Below are 17,539 nucleotides of genomic sequence, written 5' to 3' on the forward strand. Positions count from 1 at the left end.
CTCAGGATGCTGTGCATGGAGAGCTGTTTTCGGACGGTCGGTTCAGAACCCTAAACGGTACCCAGGGATGGTGTCTTGCGTATGTAGGCTCAGGGTGCCGTGTATGGAGAGTTGTTTTTGGACGGTCGGTTCAGAGCCCGCACCCCATGCGGTGGCCAAGAAAGTAACCCCATGCAGGTTGCTTTCTTGTGAGCGTTGAAGTGTGATACAGTCTCCCCGTGTGCACCTGAACTTGGCCCGCTACGGGTACATAAGCGAGAATGTCACTGACGGGATTGCAGTGCTGGGTATATAATGTAAACCGATCATCTGTTTAGCTCAGGGGTGTTGGGTTTTTCCACCTGCGCATTTCATATCACGTTTGTCGGTGTGGACGTTGATCAGACAGTCGCCGTGCCCCATGCTGGGCGGCAGTTTTACAATGCACGGCACGTGACACGGCACTCGATTTATGAGAACCTATCTTGAATCAAAACTGCATCGCCCGGGAATCGAACCCGGGCCGCCCGCGTGGCAGGCGAGCATTCTACCACTGAACCACCGATGCTAAGTGAAGGGGTTTAAACCTGATTACCGGAGGTCGGTGGGTCATAATTGAGTTGATTGAGGAGCGAAGTGAAGTGAGGCTTTAAAAGGCTTTTCTCTTCGGAAAGCCAAAACAAATCTTCAACCGTTCTGAGCTGTTCGCTTGTCCCCATCATACCATGCGGTAGTGACAAATCCTCGTGGACAACCTGTTTCGCGCCTCGCTCGCAGCAACTAAAGGCAACTGGCGGTAAAACCAAGTGCTGCTTAGGCGTTATGGGACTTTAAATCAAACGCCTTAATCACCTGGTATGGAGTGCAACACAACATTGTTTGTAACTCAGAAGCAACGGTCGTGGATGGGAGATGCTAGGGCTATTGGATTCCAAATTATATCCATTTGACCTACGAGTGCGCAAAAAAAGTTTTTAGCCGTGTTCTTTTCCAACTATCGTCAGGTATGGTCAGATGTAGCATGCATGTTTCTGAGCATACAGAACTTTTAAGCGTGGTAAGCGATGCATCTTGAGTTTTAGGTAGCTTCCATTAGGTTACGAAAATGAACCTCGTGTTGTGTAGGAGACCAACGCCATCGCGTAGTGATGTTTGATGCACCAACGCCAAGTGATGCGTAGTACAAGTGGAAGGAACCCCAGATTCTGGCTTTTTGGCATCAGTTGGTATTTCCGACGTTCAAACAGCAGCCCCCATGCATTTTGAAATTCATGCGGTCACGAAAATGAACCTCGTGTTGCGTAGAAGACAAACACCATCGCGTATTGATGTGTGATGCGCCAACGCCAACTGATGCGTGGTATAAGTGGAAGGATCTCCAGACTCTGGCTTTTTGGCATCAGTTGGTATTTCTGACGTTCAAACAGCAGTCCCCATGCATTTTGGAATTCATGCGGCTTCACTTAGATTAAGAAAATCGACGGTCCCACCATGTGTACAGCAGCCTGGCCAGGTTGTGATTCATTCCTATAACACAGCCGCGTCACCATTTCACAGCGTAAGTTACGCCAAGGCCAATGTAAGGTATGATGATGATCGAAGAGGAAAAGTCTTGACGCTTGTGGAAGATAAGACACCACGTGCAACATGAGGTCCCAGTAAATATTCCATGTCAACCAACACCGATGTTGTGATGTGTTATGTGTGTGTGTGGGTATGGCTTCGGCCATGGCCACAGCTACGGCTACGGCTATGGCTATGGCTATGGCTATGAGCATGTGTGTGTGCCTGTGTGTTTGTGTGCGTGCGTGCGTCCGCGTGTGCGTGTACATCATATCTCTGCAGAATATCAGTCACTACTTCGTTATCTCTCGTACCTTTTTTGGACTACATTACATATCCTGTATTGTACACAACTGAATTCAAGTCACGAAGACTACCCCAAGTCACAAGTTACAAAACGCGTTTCCAAAACATTGGGCAGCCATCCTATCACAAACCAATCCGTATACAATGACCTCTAGCCAATTGACACCTAGACCGTGGGGCTGTACCACAGCATGTCCTCCATTTCAACAAGGCGGGAGGGGGGGGGGGGGCGGAGGAGGCTCCATAGTAAGTGCCACCTATGCGTACCTGTCGAAACTATGTTTTCAAAGGTCAGTCATCTTAGCGATGGTGTTATTCCACGTGGCATATACCATGGGACCGACCATCGCGCCCACACGGTCTCGGTCTCGGCCTTCATGCCACCTGTCTCGGTCGGTCTCGCCCGAAGGGGTGGAGGACGTGCGGGGTAAAATCGCACATATCGCGGCCGGTAGGACTCGAACCTACGCTCCCAGAGGGAATCTGATTTCGAGTCAGACGCCTTAACCACTCGGCCACGACCGCTCCCGGACCCATTTTACCATAAATGAACTTTAGAACAGGTTATCTAAATGCACAGCAAGTCAAACAGATGGGGGAGGGGGAGGGGGAGGGCATGTGGAAGGCTGATCGTCCCCATTGCATTGTGATATTGTGCACTTGCTCATCCAAATATATGGGTATTCTCGAGCTCTACCCAACATCCTGCAAAAGGGTCGCCGCACAAAAATATTCAAAACACACACGAACATAAGCACGCCCGGCATGGGAGAACCCCTATATGTACATCTTGCCTTAACATATAAGTATCATACAAAGTTTGGACGAGATGTTATTAACGTTTCCTTTTAAAGGCCTGCGGTGGGCAACATCTAGTCTCATCTGGTAATGAATTAAATGTAGCTGCAAAACCCCATCTGAACCGCCGTCTGCTCGACTCCGTGCGGATTCGGGGCAAACTAGGTGTTATACCGCGTGTTACGTTCTTTCTCCCGGCTCTGTATCGTCGATTGTTTGGCTATGGCTCTGGGCTCACCAGTTGCCCAAAGTCCTAGGCCAGCATATCGGGCTGCACGTTGGCGGGGAGGGCTAGACCGCGGGTTGTTATTTTCGTTTTGGAATGTTGCGTCTCTATTAAGGATGCTCAGGATGCCGTGCATGGAGAGCTGTTTTCGGACGGTCGTATTAGAACCCCAAAACGGTAACCAGGGATGGTGTTTTGTGCATGCAGGCTCTGGGTGCCGTGCATGAAGAGTTGTTTTCGGACGGTCAGTTAAGAACCCCAAACGGTAGCAAGGGATGGTGTCATGTGTATGCAGGCTCTGAGTGCCGTGCATGGACAGTTGTTTTCGGACGGTCAGTTAAGAACCCCAAACGGTAACCAGGGATGATGTCTTGTGCATGCGGGGTCAGAGTCCCGTGCATGGAGAAATGTTTTTGGACGGTCGGCTCAGAGCCTGCACCCCATGCGGTGGCCAAGAAAGTAACCCTATGCCGGTTGCTTTCTTGTAAGCGTTAAGTGTGGTGCAGTCTCCCCATGTGCACCTGAACTTAGCCCGCAACGGGTACATACACGAGAATGCCCTGACGGGGCTGAAGTGCTGGGTATATAATCTAAACCGATAATCTGTGTAGCACAGGGGTGCTGTGTTTCCACCTTGTGCATTTCATATCACGTTTGTCGGTGTGAACGTTGATCAGCCAGCCGCTGTATCCCTTGCCGGGTGGCAGCTTCACTGTGCACGACACGCATAACGGCATTCGATTTGTAAAAGCCTATTTTGAATCAAAACTGCATCGGCCGGGAATCGAACCCGGGCCGCCCGCGTGGCAGGCGAGCATTCTACCACTGAACCACCGATGCTAAGTGAAGGGGTTAAATCATGATTACCGAAGGCCGGTGAGTCATAATTGAGTTGATTAAGGAGAAGTGAGGCTTTCAAGTCCTTTTATCTCCGGAGCGTGAAAGGAAATCTTCAATTGCTCTAAGCTGTGTGGTTGCCCCCCCCCCCCCTCCCACCCCAACCGAGGCACAACCCATGAAGCCACGATATCATGGTCTGAATAAAACTAAAAAAGCCATCGCCAACTAGTGACGTGTTCTAAATACCTATTCGGCTATCAGCCAGTCTAGTGGACATTGTAGGTAAGATTTTTATGAGGAACGGAACAGAAATACACTAGACAATATCAGCAGACGTAGACAAATCGAGCCTGGGTGGCAATGTGACCAATGACACATGTCATCCCGCTGGAGTTGATTGGTCTGCTTCTGGTATTAGAAGGAGTGCTCAACTCGCGAAAATGCATCGGCCGGGAATCGAACCCGGGCCGCCCGCGTGGCAGGCGAGCATTCTACCACTGAACCACCGATGTTGAGTGGGTGGGTTCAAACCTAATTACCGGAGGTCATTGGATCATAATTAAATTGATTGAGGAAAGGTGAGGCTTCCAAGTCGTTTCCGCTTCGGATAAGCAAAGCTCATGTCCAGCTGCTCTAAGACGTGAGCTTGTCCTCCTCCCGCGCCCTTCGTGGCACAACCCATGTACGCGAGTTGTCATGGTCTGATAGGGAAACGAAAGACGACGTCGCCAAGTAGTTTGGATTCTCAAGAGGTCTCTCAACACACTACTCCCGCATAATGCGGAAGCACTGTACATTGAGCAGATACCAGCCAAGTACAGGGGGTCCCAGCGGACACAGCAGTCTGATACTTCACCCACAATACACTGAGTTTACGAGTGGTGTTTTCCCGGACATTGTACACGCCGTTGAGAATACGACAAGGGAGGCGTGCTCTAGTCTCACAGCGACTCACGCTCCTGGGCTTGATTAAGTTCTTCACTGGGTAAATATTTTCCTGAGGAACACTTCTAAGAAATATGAGTGGTTTCGTCGTTGAAGTCGTTAACGTCGTTAAAGGTATGTTTAAGTGTACGCCGATTTAAGTCAAAAGTTCCTGTGCACGACAAGCTATCAGCACGTGTTTCATATCAACCACGGCAATCGCACAAAGCAACTGCGCCGCGTTACGTAACCGTGGCGGTCCCGAACACACACGACTGGAGAGACTGCATCACACGTCGGCCCGAACAGGAAACTAACTCCAGCTGTCCTGTTACGTGCGGCAAGAGAAAACCCACATCCAAATCGCCGTAATTGAGGAAAGATCAGTGACATTCCGCGTGACAAATGAATGCAATTAAACTTGAACTGAACAGAAGAAAGGAAACCGGTCAGAAGTTTTCTCTCGTAACATTACCGTGTTTTCTTTCATGTTACTTATTTTTTTGGTATTTTATATCAATAAATGGATGTCTATATACATATTACATACATGTACGACAAAAACGAGTACCTCTCTGTATATTATATCCATATATATATATAAAATATGTATATTATATCCATGTGTGGTGTGTGTGTGTGTGTGTGTGTGTGTGTGGTGTGTGTGTGTGTGTGTGTGTGTGTGTGTGTGTGTGTGTGTGTGTGTGTGTGTGTGTGTGTGTGTGTGTGTGTGTGTGTGTGTGTGTGTGTGTGTGTGTGTGTGTATGTATGTGCGCGTGCGTGCGTGCGTGCGTGCGTGCGTGCGTGCGTGCGTGCGTGCGTGCGTGCGTGCGGGCGTGTGTGTGTACGTCATGTCTGCACGAATTAGAAATTACTATATCTTATTTCGCTCGTACCTTTTTTGGACTAAGTTACATATCCTGTACTGCAAATAACTGAGCTCAGTCACCAGGACTACAATCTCCGGATCTGACTTCAGCGAAGACGATCTCAACACTAGACCTCAACTGACTATGTCCAACAAAACACATTTTTCTGGGGTAAATCTTGCTCGCTTCATCACTTCTGACTTGTCTGCAATGTCCATTCGTATAAATAGTGGACAGCTGCTTATTGAGAAACGTAACTAGTTGGCAACGGCTCCTTCAGTTTCATTCAGACCATGACAATGCGCCTACCACGGAGGGGGCGGCATTAGGAAGAGTTAAAAGCTTAGAGCAGCTGAACATGAGCTCTGCTTATCCAGAGCAGAAACGACTAAAAAGCCTCACTTCTCAACGAATTCAGCTATGACCCAACGACCTCCGGCAATCGGGTTTGAACCTTATCACTCAGCATCGGTGGTTCAGTGGTAGAATGCTTGCCTGCCACGCGGGCGGCCCGGGTTCGATTCCCTGCCGATGCATTTTCCACTTCGTACCCTACGCATCGCGCTGCACGTCAAAGGACGCCACAACAGAACGCAATAAGAGCATATGAGCCGCTGCACAAAAGGACATTTACAAACGTTTTACATCTGGTGTAACACGAATCGCTAACGCACCTCTGGGAGACTGCATCGCCATTCGGTGCGCACAAGAGCCTAGCCTCCAGCCACCGCACCGCTTTTGCCCACACGCACAATACTAAGAGATCAGCCGACTGAATATAACAGCATCTGGAGACTGCATCGCGCGTGGGTTCACGCAAAACGCCAACACGAAGCTTCATGGAATGCTTGCTCACATAGCGCGTGTCCAAACTATTGGGCAGCCATCCTATCAAAAATCCAATCCGTATAAAATGACATCTAGCCAGCTGACGTCCAGACCGTGGGCCTGTACCACAGCATGTCTTCCATTTCAACGATGCGGGGTGGGGGGCGGAGGAGACTCCATAGCGAGTGGTAGCTATGCGTGTCTGTCCAAATTCTGTTTTCAAAGGTCAGTCATTTTAGCGATGGTGTTATTACACGTGCCATGGTGCGTACCGTGGGACCGACCATCGCGCCGAAAACGGTCTCGCCCGATGGGGTGGAGGACGTGCGGGGTAAAATCGCACATACTGCGGTCGGTAGGACTCGAACCTATGCTTCCAGAGGGAATCTGATTGCGAGTCAGACGCCTTAACCACTCGGCCACCACCGCATCTGGTCCTGCGAGACCATAAATAAATTTTAGAACAGGCCATGTAAATGCATAGCAAGTCCACAACATGGGGAGGGGGTGAAGGGGACGGCATGTGGAAGGCTAATTGCTCCTGTTGCATTGCACTATATTGTACACTTGCCCATCCAAATTTATGGGCAATCTCGATCTCTGGCCAACATCATAAAAAAGATCGCTGGCCAAAATTTTCAAAACACTCACACGAACGTAAGTACGCCCGGTATGGGGAAGACCTATATCTACATTTTGGGTCGACGCATAACAATCATACAAAATCTGGCCGAGATGTTATTAACGTTTCCTTTACCAGGCCTCCAGTGGCCAACATCTAGTCTCATCTGGTAATGATTAAATGTAGCTGCAAAACCACATGTGAATCGACGTCTGCTCGATTCCGTGCGGATTTAGGACAAACTAGGTGTTATACTGCGTGCTACGTTCTTTCTCCCGGCTCTGTATCGTCGATTGTTTGGCTATGGCTCTGGGCTCCCCAGTTGTTCAAAGTTCTAGGCCAGCAAATCGGGCTGCACGTTGGTGGGGCGGGCTGGGCTGCGGTCTGATATTTTCGTTTTGGAATGTTGCGTCTCTAGTAAGGATGCTCAGGATGCTGTGCATGGAAAGCTGTTTTCGGACGGTCAGTTCAGAACCCCAAAACGGTAACCAGGGATGATGTCTTGTGTATGCAGGCTCAGGATGTCGTGCATGGAGAATTGTTTTCAGACGGTCGGTTCAGAGCCCGCAGCCCATGCGGTGGCCAAGAAAGTAACCCAATGCAGGTTGCTTTCTTGTGAGCGTTTAAGTGTGGTGCAGTCTCCCCATGTGCAACTGAACTTGGCCCGCTACAGGCACATACGCGAGAATGTCCCTGACGGGATTGCAGTGCTGGGTATATAATGTAAACCGATCATCTGTTTAGCTCAGGGGTGTTGGATTTTTCCACCTGTGCATTTCATATCACGTTTGTCGGTGTGGACGTTGATCAGACAGTCGCCGTGTCCCATGCTGGGAGGCAGTTTCACAATGCACGGCACGTGACACCGCATTCGATTTATGAGAACCTATCTTGAATCAAAACTGCATCGGCCGGGAACCGAACCCAGGCCGCCCGCGTGGAAGGCGAGCATTCTACCACTGAACCACCGATGCTAAGTGAAGGGGTTTAAAACTGATTACCGGAGGTCGGTGAGTCATAATTGAGTTGATTGAGGAGCGAAGTAAAGTGAGGTTTTAAAGTCCTGTTCTCTTCGGAAAGCCAAAGCAAATCTTCAACTGCTCTAAGCTGTCCGCTTGTGCCCATCATGCTACGCGGCACGGACAAATCCTCGTAAACAGCCTGTTTCGCGCGTCGCTTGCAGCAATTAAAGGCAAGTGGCGGTAAAACCAAGTGCTGCTTAGGCGTAATGGGACTTTAGATCAAACGCCTTAATCACCTGGTATGGAGTGCAACACAACACTGTATGTAACTCAGAAGCAACGGTCATGGATGGGCGATGCTAGGGCTATTGTATTCAAAATTATATCCATTTGACCTACCATTGTTCCAAAAAAGTTTTGGCCGTGGCCTTTTCCAACTATCGTCAGGTATGGTCATATATAGCATGCATGTTTCTGAGCATACAGAACTTTTAAGCGTGGTATTGCTTGTCATCATCACATGTCAGAGTAAGAACTAAGGTGTCACCGCAACAATAAGACAAATCACATATTTTGACCGTCTGGAGTTGCAGCGCTAAACGATAAATTGCATATGACCTTTTGGCACGCGGTAAACCGGGTCAAACCATGTAAACAGGCATCGGTGGTTCAGTGGTAGAATGCTCGCCTGCCACGCGGGCGGCCCGGGTTCGATTCCCGGCCGATGCAGCTTAAGTTCAAGCTGGGTTCTCATAGATCGAGTGCGGTGTTACGTGCCCTGCGCGGTGAAACTGGCGCCCAGCATGGCGCACAGCGGCTGTCTGATCAACGTCCGCGCCGTCAAACGCCCCATAAAGCACACAAGGCGGAAAAAACACGCCACTCTAGTGCTACATCTATCGGTTTAGCTCATATACCCAGCACTGCAATCCCGTCATGAACGTTCTTGCTTATGTACACGTGGCGCGCTGAGCTCAGGTGTACATGAGGAGACTGCATTCCACATAAGCACTCACAAGAAAGCAGTCTCCACGGTTTACTTTCTTGGCCACCGCACATGTCTCCACGGTGCGGGCTGTGAAACGACCGTCCAAAAACCACTCTCCATGCACCTCGCCCTTAGCCTGCATACACAAGACACCACCCCTGGCTACCGTTTGGGGCTTTGAACTGACCGTCCTCAAACAACTCTCCATGCACTGCACCCTGAGTGTCCATACTAGAGACAGAACTTGATGACAAAATGCGTCATGCAATAAATGAATACTTACGGGCTTATGGTGGATCAGCATTACAACATTGCGAGCTTTGGCCGGCTGGATCACAAGCTAAGCGGGCTTTTGCGGGCTGGATCACGAGCTAGGCGGGGCGGGCTGGGCTGCGGGCTGATATTTTCGTTTTGGAATGTTGCGCCTCTAGTATGGATGCTCAGGATGTCGTGCATGGAGAGCTGTTTTCGGATGGTCGGTTCAGAGCCCGCACCCCATGCGGTGGCCAAGAAAGTAACCCCAGGCAGGTTGCTTTCTTGTGAGCGTTTAAGTGTGATGAAGTCTACCCATGTACACATGAGCTCAGCCCGCTACGGGTATTTAAGCAAGAATATCCCTGAGAGGATTGCAGTGCTGGGTATATAATCTAAACTGAAAACCTGTCTAGCACGGGGTGCTGGGTTTTTCCACCTTTTGCATTTCATATCACGTTTGTCGGTGTGGACATTGATCAGACAGCCGTTTGGGGTCATGCTGGGCGGCAGTTTCACAATGCACGGCACGTGACACCGCATTCGATTTATGAGAACCTATCTTGAATCAAAACTGCATCGGCCGGGAACCGAACCCAGGCCGCCCGCGTGGAAGGCGAGCATTCTACCACTGAACCACCGATGCTAAGTGAAGGGGTTTAAAACTGATTACCGGAGGTCGGTGAGTCATAATTGAGTTGGTTGAGGAGCGAAGTAAAGTGAGGTTTTAAAGTCCTGTTCTCTTCGGAAAGCCAAAGCAAATCTTCAACTGCTCTAAGCTGTCCGCTTGTGCCCATCATGCTACGCGGCACGGACAAATCCTCGTAAACAGCCTGTTTCGCGCCTCGCTTGCAGCAATTAAAGGCAAGTGGTGGTAAAACCAAGTGCTGCATAGGCGTAATGGGACTTTAGATCAAACGCCTTAATCACCTGGTATGGAGTGCAACACAACACTGTATGTAACTCAGAAGCAACGGTCATGGATGGGCGATGCTAGGGCTATTGTATTCAAAATTATATCCATTTGACCTACCATTGTTCCAAAAAAGTTTTGGACGTGGCCTTTTCCAACTATCGTCAGGTATGGTAATATATAGCATATATGTTTCTGAGCTTACAGAACTTTTAAGCGTGGTATTGCTTGTCATCATCACATGTCAGAGTTAGAACTAAGGTGCCAACGCAACAGTGAGACAAATCACACATTTTGACTGTTTGGAGTTGCAGCGCTAAACAATAAATTGTATATGACCTTTTGGCCCGCGGCAAACCGGGTCAAACCATGTAAACAGGCATCGGTGGTTCAGTGGTAGAATGCTCGCCTGCCACGCGGGCGGCCCGGGTTCGATTCCCAGCCGATGCATTTTGGGTTTTATGTAGGTTACGAAAATGAGCCTCGTGTTGCGTAGAAGACAAACACCATCGCGTATTGATGTGTGATGCTACAACGCCAACTGATGCGTAGTTTAAGTGGAAGGATCTCCAGACTCTGGCTTTTTGGCATCAGTTGGTATTTCTGACGTTCAAACAGCAGTCCCCATGCATTTTGGAATTCATGCGCCTTCACTTAGACTAAGGAAATAGACGATCCCACCATGTGTACAGCAGCCTGGCCAGGTTGCGATTCATTCCTTTAACGCAGCCGCGTCACCATTTCACAGCGTAAAGTACGCCAAGGCCAATGTAAGGTATGATGATGATCGAAGAGGAAAAGTCTAGACGCTTGTGGAAGATAGGACACCACGTGCAACACGGGGTCCCAGTAAATATTCCATGTCAACCAACACCGATGTTGTGGTGTGTTCTGCGTGTGTGGGGGTATGGCTTCGGTCATGGCTATAGCTACGGCTACGCCTATTGGCTATGGGCTATGAGCGTGTGTGTGTGCCTGTGTGTTTGTGTGCGTGCGTCCGTCCGCGCGTGCGTGTACATCATATCCATGCAGATTATCAATCACTATTTCATAATCTCTCGTACCTTTTTTGGACTACATTACATATCCTGTATTGCACACAGCTGAATTCAAGTCACGAAGACTACCCCCAAGTCATAAGTTACATAGCGCGTTTCCAAAATCTTGGGCAGCCATCCTATCACAAACCAATCCGTATACAATGACCTCTAGCAAATTGACACCTCGACCGTGGGGCTGTACCACAGCATGTCCTCCAAGGCGGGGAAGGGGCGAAGGAGCCTCCATAGTGAGTGGTAACTATGCGTACCTGTCGAAATTCTGTTTTCAAAGGTCAGTCATCTTAGCGATGGTGTTATTACACGTGGCATATAACATGGGACCGACCATCGCGCCCACACGGTCTCGGTCTCGGCCTTCATGCCACCTGTCTCGGTCGGTCTCGCCCGAAGGGGTGGAGGACGTGTGGGGTAAAATCGCACATATCGCGGCCGGTAGGACTCGAACCTACGCTCCCAGAGGGAATCTGATTTCGAGTCAGACGCCTTAACCACTCGGCCACGACCGCTCCCGGACCTATTTTACCATAAATGAACTTTAGAACATACTATGTAAATGCACAGCAAGTCAAACACATGGGGAGGGGGAGGGCATGCGGAAGGCTGATCGCCCCCGTTGCATAGTGTTGTATCATGCACTTGCTCATCCAAATTTATGGGTATTTTCCAGCTCTAGCCAACATCCTACAAAAGGATCGCCGCACAAAACTATTCAAAACACTCACACGAACATTAGTACGCCCTGTATGGGGGAGTACTTATATGTACATTTTGGGTCCACGCATAACAATTATACAAAATTTGGACGAGGTGTTATTAACGTTTCCTATCAAAGGCCTGCGGTGGGCAGCACCTAGTCTCATCTGGTAATGAATTAAATGTAGCTGCAAAACCACACCAGAGTCGCCGTCTGCTCGTGTGGATTCGGAGCAAACTAGGTGTTATACTGCGTGTTACGTTCTCTCTCCTGGCTCCGTATCGTCGATTGTTTGGCTATGGCTCTGGGCTACCCAGTTGTTCAAAGCCCTAGGCCAGCTTATCGGGCTGCACGTTGACGGGGAGGGCTGGGCTGCGGGTTGATATTTTCGTTTTGGAATGTCGCGTCTCTAGTATGGATGCTCAGGATGCCGTGCATGGAGAGCTGTTTTCGGACGGTCGGTTCAGAACCCGAAACGGTAACCAGGGATGCTGCTTGTGTATGCAGGTTCTTCTGCTTATACCACGTAACATTTGACGTTGGTTTTCAACGCACGTGATGGTGGTCTTTTTTTTGGCTGGCTGCACAACACAACGTTTATTTTCTTAGCCTGGCTGGAGCTACGTGATATCCAAAATGCATCGGCCGGGAATCGAACCCGGGCCGCCCGCGTGGCAGGCGAGCATTCTACCACTGAACCACCGATGCTAAGTGCAGGGGTTTAACCCTGATTACCGGAGGTCGGTGGGTCATAATTGAGTTGATTGAGGAGCAAAGTGAAGTGAGGCTTTAAAGTCCTGTTCTCTTCGGAAAGCCAAAGCAGATCTTCAACTGCTCTAAGCTGTCCGCTTGTGCCCCTCATGCTACGCGACACGGACAAATCCTCGTGAACAGCCTGTTTCGCGCGTCGCTTGCAGCAACTAAAGGCAACTGGCGGTAAAACCAAGTGTTGCTTAGGTGTAATGGGACTTTAAATCAAACGCCTTAATCACCTGGTATGGAATGCAACACAGCATTGTGTGTAACTCAGAAGCAACGGTCATGGATGGGCGATGCTAGGGCTATTGGATTCCAAATTATATTCATTTGACCTACGATTGTGCAGAAAAAGTTTTGGTCGTGTTCTTTTCCAACTACCGTCAGGTATGGTCATATATAGCATATGTGCTTCTGAGCTTACAGAAATTTTAAGCGTGGTATTGCTTATCATCATCACATGTCAGAGTAAAAACTAAGGTGTCACCGCAACAAGAAGACAAATCACATATTTTGACTGTTTGGAGTTGCAGCGCTAGACAATAAATTGCATATGACCTTTTGGCCTGCGGTAAAAAGGGTCAAACCATGTAAACAGGCATCGGTGGTTCAGAAGTAGAATGCTCGCCTGCCACGCGGGCGGCCCGGGTTCGATTCCCGGCCGATGCAGTTTGTTAAGTTCAAGCTGGGTTCTCATAGATCGAGTGCGGTGGTACGTGTCCTGCGCGGTGAAACTGGCGCCCAGCATGGCGCACAGCGGCTGTCTGATCAACGTCCGCGCCGTCAAACGTCACATAAAGTACACAAGGCGGAAAAACACACCACCCTCGTGCTAGATTTATCGCTTTAGCTCATATACACAGCAATGTAATCCCGTCATGAACGTTCTTGCTTATGTACCCGTAGCGCGCTGATCTCAGGTGTACATGAGTAGATTGCATCACACATTAGCACTCACAAGAAAGTAGTCTCCACGGTTTACTTTTTTGGCCACCGCATGGGGTGCGAGCTGTGAAACGACCGTCCAAAAACGACTCTCCATGCACCTCGCCCTTAGCCTGCATACACAAGACACCACCCCTGGCTACCGTTTGGGGTTCTGACTGACCGTCCTAAAACAACTCTCCATGCACTGCACCCTGAGTATCCATACTAGAGACACAACTTGATGACAAAATGCGTCATGCAATAAATGAATACTTACGGGCTTATGGTGGATCAGCATTAAAACACAGCGAGCTTTGGCCGGCTGGATCACAAGCTAAGCGCGGCGGGCTGGGCTGCGGGCTGATATTTTCGTTTTGGAATGTTGCGCCTCTAGTATGGATGCTCAGGATGCCGTGCATGGAAAGTTGTTTTTGGCGGTCAGTTCAGAGCCCGCATCCCAAGCGGTGACCAAGAAAGTAGCCCCATGCAGGTTGCCTTCTTGTGAGCGCTAGTGTGATGCAGTCTCCCCATGTGCACCTGAACTTGGCCCGCTACGGGTACATAAGCGAGAATGTCCCTGACGGGATTGCACTGCTGGGTACATAATCCAAACCCACAATTTGTCTAGCACAGGGGTGCTGGGTTTTTCCACCTTGTGTATTTTATATCACGTTTGCCGGTGTGGACGTTGATCAGACAGTCGCTGTGTCCCATGCTGGGCAGCGGTTTCACAATGCACGGCACTTGATTTGTGAGAGCCTATATTGAATCAAAACTGCATCGGCCGGGAATCGAACCCGGGCCGCCCGCGTGGCAGGCGAGCATTCTACCACTGAACCACCGATGCTAAGTGCAGGGGTTTAAACGTGATTACCGGAGGTCGGTGGGTCGTAATTGAGTTGATTGAGGAGTAAGTGAAGTGAGGCTTTAAAATCCTTTTCTCTTCGGAAAGCCAAAGCAAATCTTCAACTGCTCTAAGCTGTTCGCTTGTCCCCATCATGCTACGCGACACGGACAAATCCTCGTGAACAGCCTGTTTCGCGCGTCGCTTGAAGCAACTAAAGACAACCGGCGCTAAAACCAAGTGTTGCTTAGGCGTAATGGGACTTTAGATCAAACGCCTTAATCACCTGGTATTGAGTGCCACCCAACATTGTGTGTAACTCAGAAGCAACGGTCATGGATGGGACATGCTAGGGCTATTGGATTCCAAATTATATCCATTTGACCTACGATTGTGCAAAAAAACGTTTCGGCTGTGGCCTTTTCCAACTATCGTCAGGTATGGTCATATATAGCATATATGTTTCTGAACTTACAGAACTTTTAAGCGTGGTATTGCTTGTCATCATCACATGTCAGAGTTAGAACTAGGGTGCCACCGCAACAATCAGACAAATCACATATTTTGACTGTTTGGAGTTGCAGTGCTAAACAATGAATTGTATATGACCTTTTGGCCCGCGGTAAACCGGGTCAAACCATGTGACCAGGCATCGGTGGTTCAGTGGTAGAATGCTCGCCTGCCACGCGGGCGGCCCGGGTTCGATTCCCGGCCGATGCAGTTTGTTAAGTTCAAGCTGGGTTCTCACAGATCCGAGTGCGGTGTTACGTACCCTGCACGGTGAAACTGGCGCCCAGCATGGGGCGCAGCGTCTGTCTGATCAACGTCCGCGCCGTCAAACGTCACATAAAATACACAAGGCGGAAAAACACACCACCCTCGTGCTAAACTTATCGGTTTAGATTATATACCCAGCACTGCAGTCCCGTCATGAACGTGTAACGTGTTTGCTTATGTACCCGTAGCGCGCTGATCTCAGGTGTACATGAGTAGATTGCATCACACATTAGCACTCACAAGGAAGTAGTCTCCACGGTTTACTTTCTTGGCCACCGCATATGTCTCCACGGTGCGGGCTGTGAAACGACCGTCCAAAAACGACTCTCCATGCACCTCGCCCTTAGCCTGCATACACAAGACACCACCCCTGATAACCGTTTGGGGTTCTGAACTGACCGTCCTAAAACAACTCTCCATGCACTGCACCCTGAGTGTCCATACTAGAGACACAACTTGATGACAACATGCGTCATGCAATAAATGAATACTTACGGGCTTATGGTGGATCAGCATTACAACATTGCGAGCTTTGGCCGGCTGGATCACAAGCTAAGCGGAGCGGGCTGGGCTGCGGGCTGATATTTTCGTTTTGGAATGTTGCGCCTCTAGCATGGATGCTCAGGATGCCGTGCATGGAGAGTTGTTTTTGACGGTCAGTTCAGAGCCCGCATCCCAAGCGGTGATCAAGAAAGTAGCCCCATGCAGGTTGCCTTCTTGTGAGCGCTAGTGTGATGCAGTCTCCCCATGTGCACCTGAACTTGGCCCGCTACGGGTACATAAGCGAGAATGTCCCTGACGGGATTGCACTGCTGGGTATATAATCCAAACCCACAATCTGTCTAGCACAGGGGTGCTGGGTTTTTCCACCTTGTGTATTTTATATCACGTTTGTCGGTGTGGACGTTGATCAGACAGTCGCTGCGTCCCATGCTGGGCAGCGGTTTCACAATGCACGGCACTTGATTTGTGAGAGCCTATATTGAATCAAAACTGCATCGGCCGGGAATCGAACCCGGGCCGCCCGCGTGGCAGGCGAGCATTCTACCACTGAACCACCGATGCTAAGTGCAGGGGTTTAAACCTGATTACCGGAGGTCGGTGGGTCGTAATTGTGTTGATTGAGGAGTAAGTGAAGTGAGGCTTTAAAATCCTTTTCTCTTCGGAAAGCCAAAGCAAATCTTCAACTGCTCTAAGCTGTTCGCTTGTCCCCATCATGCTACGCGACACGGACAAATCCTCGTGAACAGCTTGTTTCGCGCGTCGCTTGAAGCAACTAAAGGCAACTGGCGCTTAAACCAAGTGTTGCATAGGCGTAATGGGACTTTAGATCAAACGCCTTAATCACCTGGTATGGAGTGCCACCCAACATTGTGTGTAACTCAGAAGCAACGGTCATGGATGGGAGATGCTAGGGCTATTGGATTCCAAATTATATCCATTTGACCTACGATTGTGCAAAAAACGTTTTGGCTGTGGCCTTTTCCAACTATCGTCAGGTATGGTCATATATAGCATATATGTTTCTGAGCTTACAGAACTTTTAAGCGTGGTATTGCTTGTCATCATCACATGTCAGAGTTAGAACTAGGGTGCCACCGCAACAATCAGACAAATCACATATTTTGACTGTTTGGAGTTGCAGCGCTAAACAATAAATTGTATATGACCTTTTGGCCCGCGATAAACCGGGTCAAACCATGTGACCAGGCGTCGGTGGTTCAGTGGTAGAATGCTCGCCTGCCACGCGGGCGGCCCGGGTTCGATTCCCGGCCGATGCAGTTTGTTAAGTTCAAGCTGGGTTCTCACAGATCGAGTGCGGTGTTACGTACCCTGCGCGGTGAAACTGGCGCCCAGCATCAACGTCCGCGCCGTCAAACGTCACATGAAATACACAAGGTGGAAAAACACACCACCCTCGTGCTAAACTTATCGGTTTAGATTATATACCCAGCACTGCAGTCCCGTCATGAACGTGTAACGTGTTTGCTTATGTACCCGTAGCGCGCTGATCTCAGGTGTACATGAGTAGATTGCATCACACATTAGCACTCACAAGGAAGTAGTCTCCACGGTTTACTTTCTTGGCCACCGCAGATGTCTCCACGGTGCGGGCTGTGAAACGACCGTCCAAAAACGACTCTCCATGCACCTCGCCAGCCTGCATACACAAGACACCACCCCTGATAACCGTTTGGGGTTTTGAACTGACCGTCCTCAAACAACTCCCCGTCCACTGCACCCTGAGTATCCATACTAGAGACACAACTTGATGACAACATGCGTCATGCAATAAATGAATACTTACGGGCTTATGGTGGATCAGCATTACAACATTGCGAGCTTTGGCCGGCTGGATCACAAGCTAAGCGCGGCGGGCTGGGCTGCGGGCTGATATTTTCGTTTTGGA

The 17,539-nt window shown here is 49.5% G+C and overlaps 9 non-coding genes across 9 annotated transcripts; all 9 read right to left on the reverse strand.

The window, feature by feature from the left end:
• Positions 1 to 2,291: 2,291 nt before the first annotated feature.
• On the reverse strand, positions 2,292 to 2,373 carry TRNAS-CGA (transfer RNA serine (anticodon CGA)). The gene has a single exon. It is a non-coding gene; the product is annotated as a tRNA-Ser (tRNA).
• A 1,268-nt stretch (positions 2,374 to 3,641) lies between these two features.
• On the reverse strand, positions 3,642 to 3,712 carry TRNAG-GCC (transfer RNA glycine (anticodon GCC)). The gene has a single exon. It is a non-coding gene; the product is annotated as a tRNA-Gly (tRNA).
• A 2,968-nt stretch (positions 3,713 to 6,680) lies between these two features.
• Positions 6,681 to 6,762, reverse strand: TRNAA-CGC (transfer RNA alanine (anticodon CGC)). Its single transcript has one exon. It is a non-coding gene; the product is annotated as a tRNA-Ala (tRNA).
• A 1,096-nt stretch (positions 6,763 to 7,858) lies between these two features.
• TRNAG-UCC (transfer RNA glycine (anticodon UCC)) lies at positions 7,859 to 7,929 on the reverse strand. The gene has a single exon. It is a non-coding gene; the product is annotated as a tRNA-Gly (tRNA).
• Positions 7,930 to 9,732: 1,803 nt separating this feature from the next.
• Positions 9,733 to 9,803, reverse strand: TRNAG-UCC (transfer RNA glycine (anticodon UCC)). Its single transcript has one exon. It is a non-coding gene; the product is annotated as a tRNA-Gly (tRNA).
• A 1,752-nt stretch (positions 9,804 to 11,555) lies between these two features.
• TRNAS-CGA (transfer RNA serine (anticodon CGA)) lies at positions 11,556 to 11,637 on the reverse strand. The gene has a single exon. It is a non-coding gene; the product is annotated as a tRNA-Ser (tRNA).
• Positions 11,638 to 12,462: 825 nt separating this feature from the next.
• Positions 12,463 to 12,533, reverse strand: TRNAG-GCC (transfer RNA glycine (anticodon GCC)). Its single transcript has one exon. It is a non-coding gene; the product is annotated as a tRNA-Gly (tRNA).
• Positions 12,534 to 14,284: 1,751 nt separating this feature from the next.
• On the reverse strand, positions 14,285 to 14,355 carry TRNAG-GCC (transfer RNA glycine (anticodon GCC)). Its single transcript has one exon. It is a non-coding gene; the product is annotated as a tRNA-Gly (tRNA).
• A 1,768-nt stretch (positions 14,356 to 16,123) lies between these two features.
• On the reverse strand, positions 16,124 to 16,194 carry TRNAG-GCC (transfer RNA glycine (anticodon GCC)). Its single transcript has one exon. It is a non-coding gene; the product is annotated as a tRNA-Gly (tRNA).
• Positions 16,195 to 17,539: the final 1,345 nt, after the last annotated feature.

The sequence above is a fragment of the Pollicipes pollicipes genome, unplaced genomic scaffold (assembly GCF_011947565.3).
Source record: "Pollicipes pollicipes isolate AB1234 unplaced genomic scaffold, Ppol_2.1 Scaffold_6052;HRSCAF=7182_pilon_pilon_pilon, whole genome shotgun sequence".
Lineage (NCBI taxonomy): Eukaryota > Metazoa > Arthropoda > Thecostraca > Pollicipedomorpha > Pollicipedidae > Pollicipes > Pollicipes pollicipes.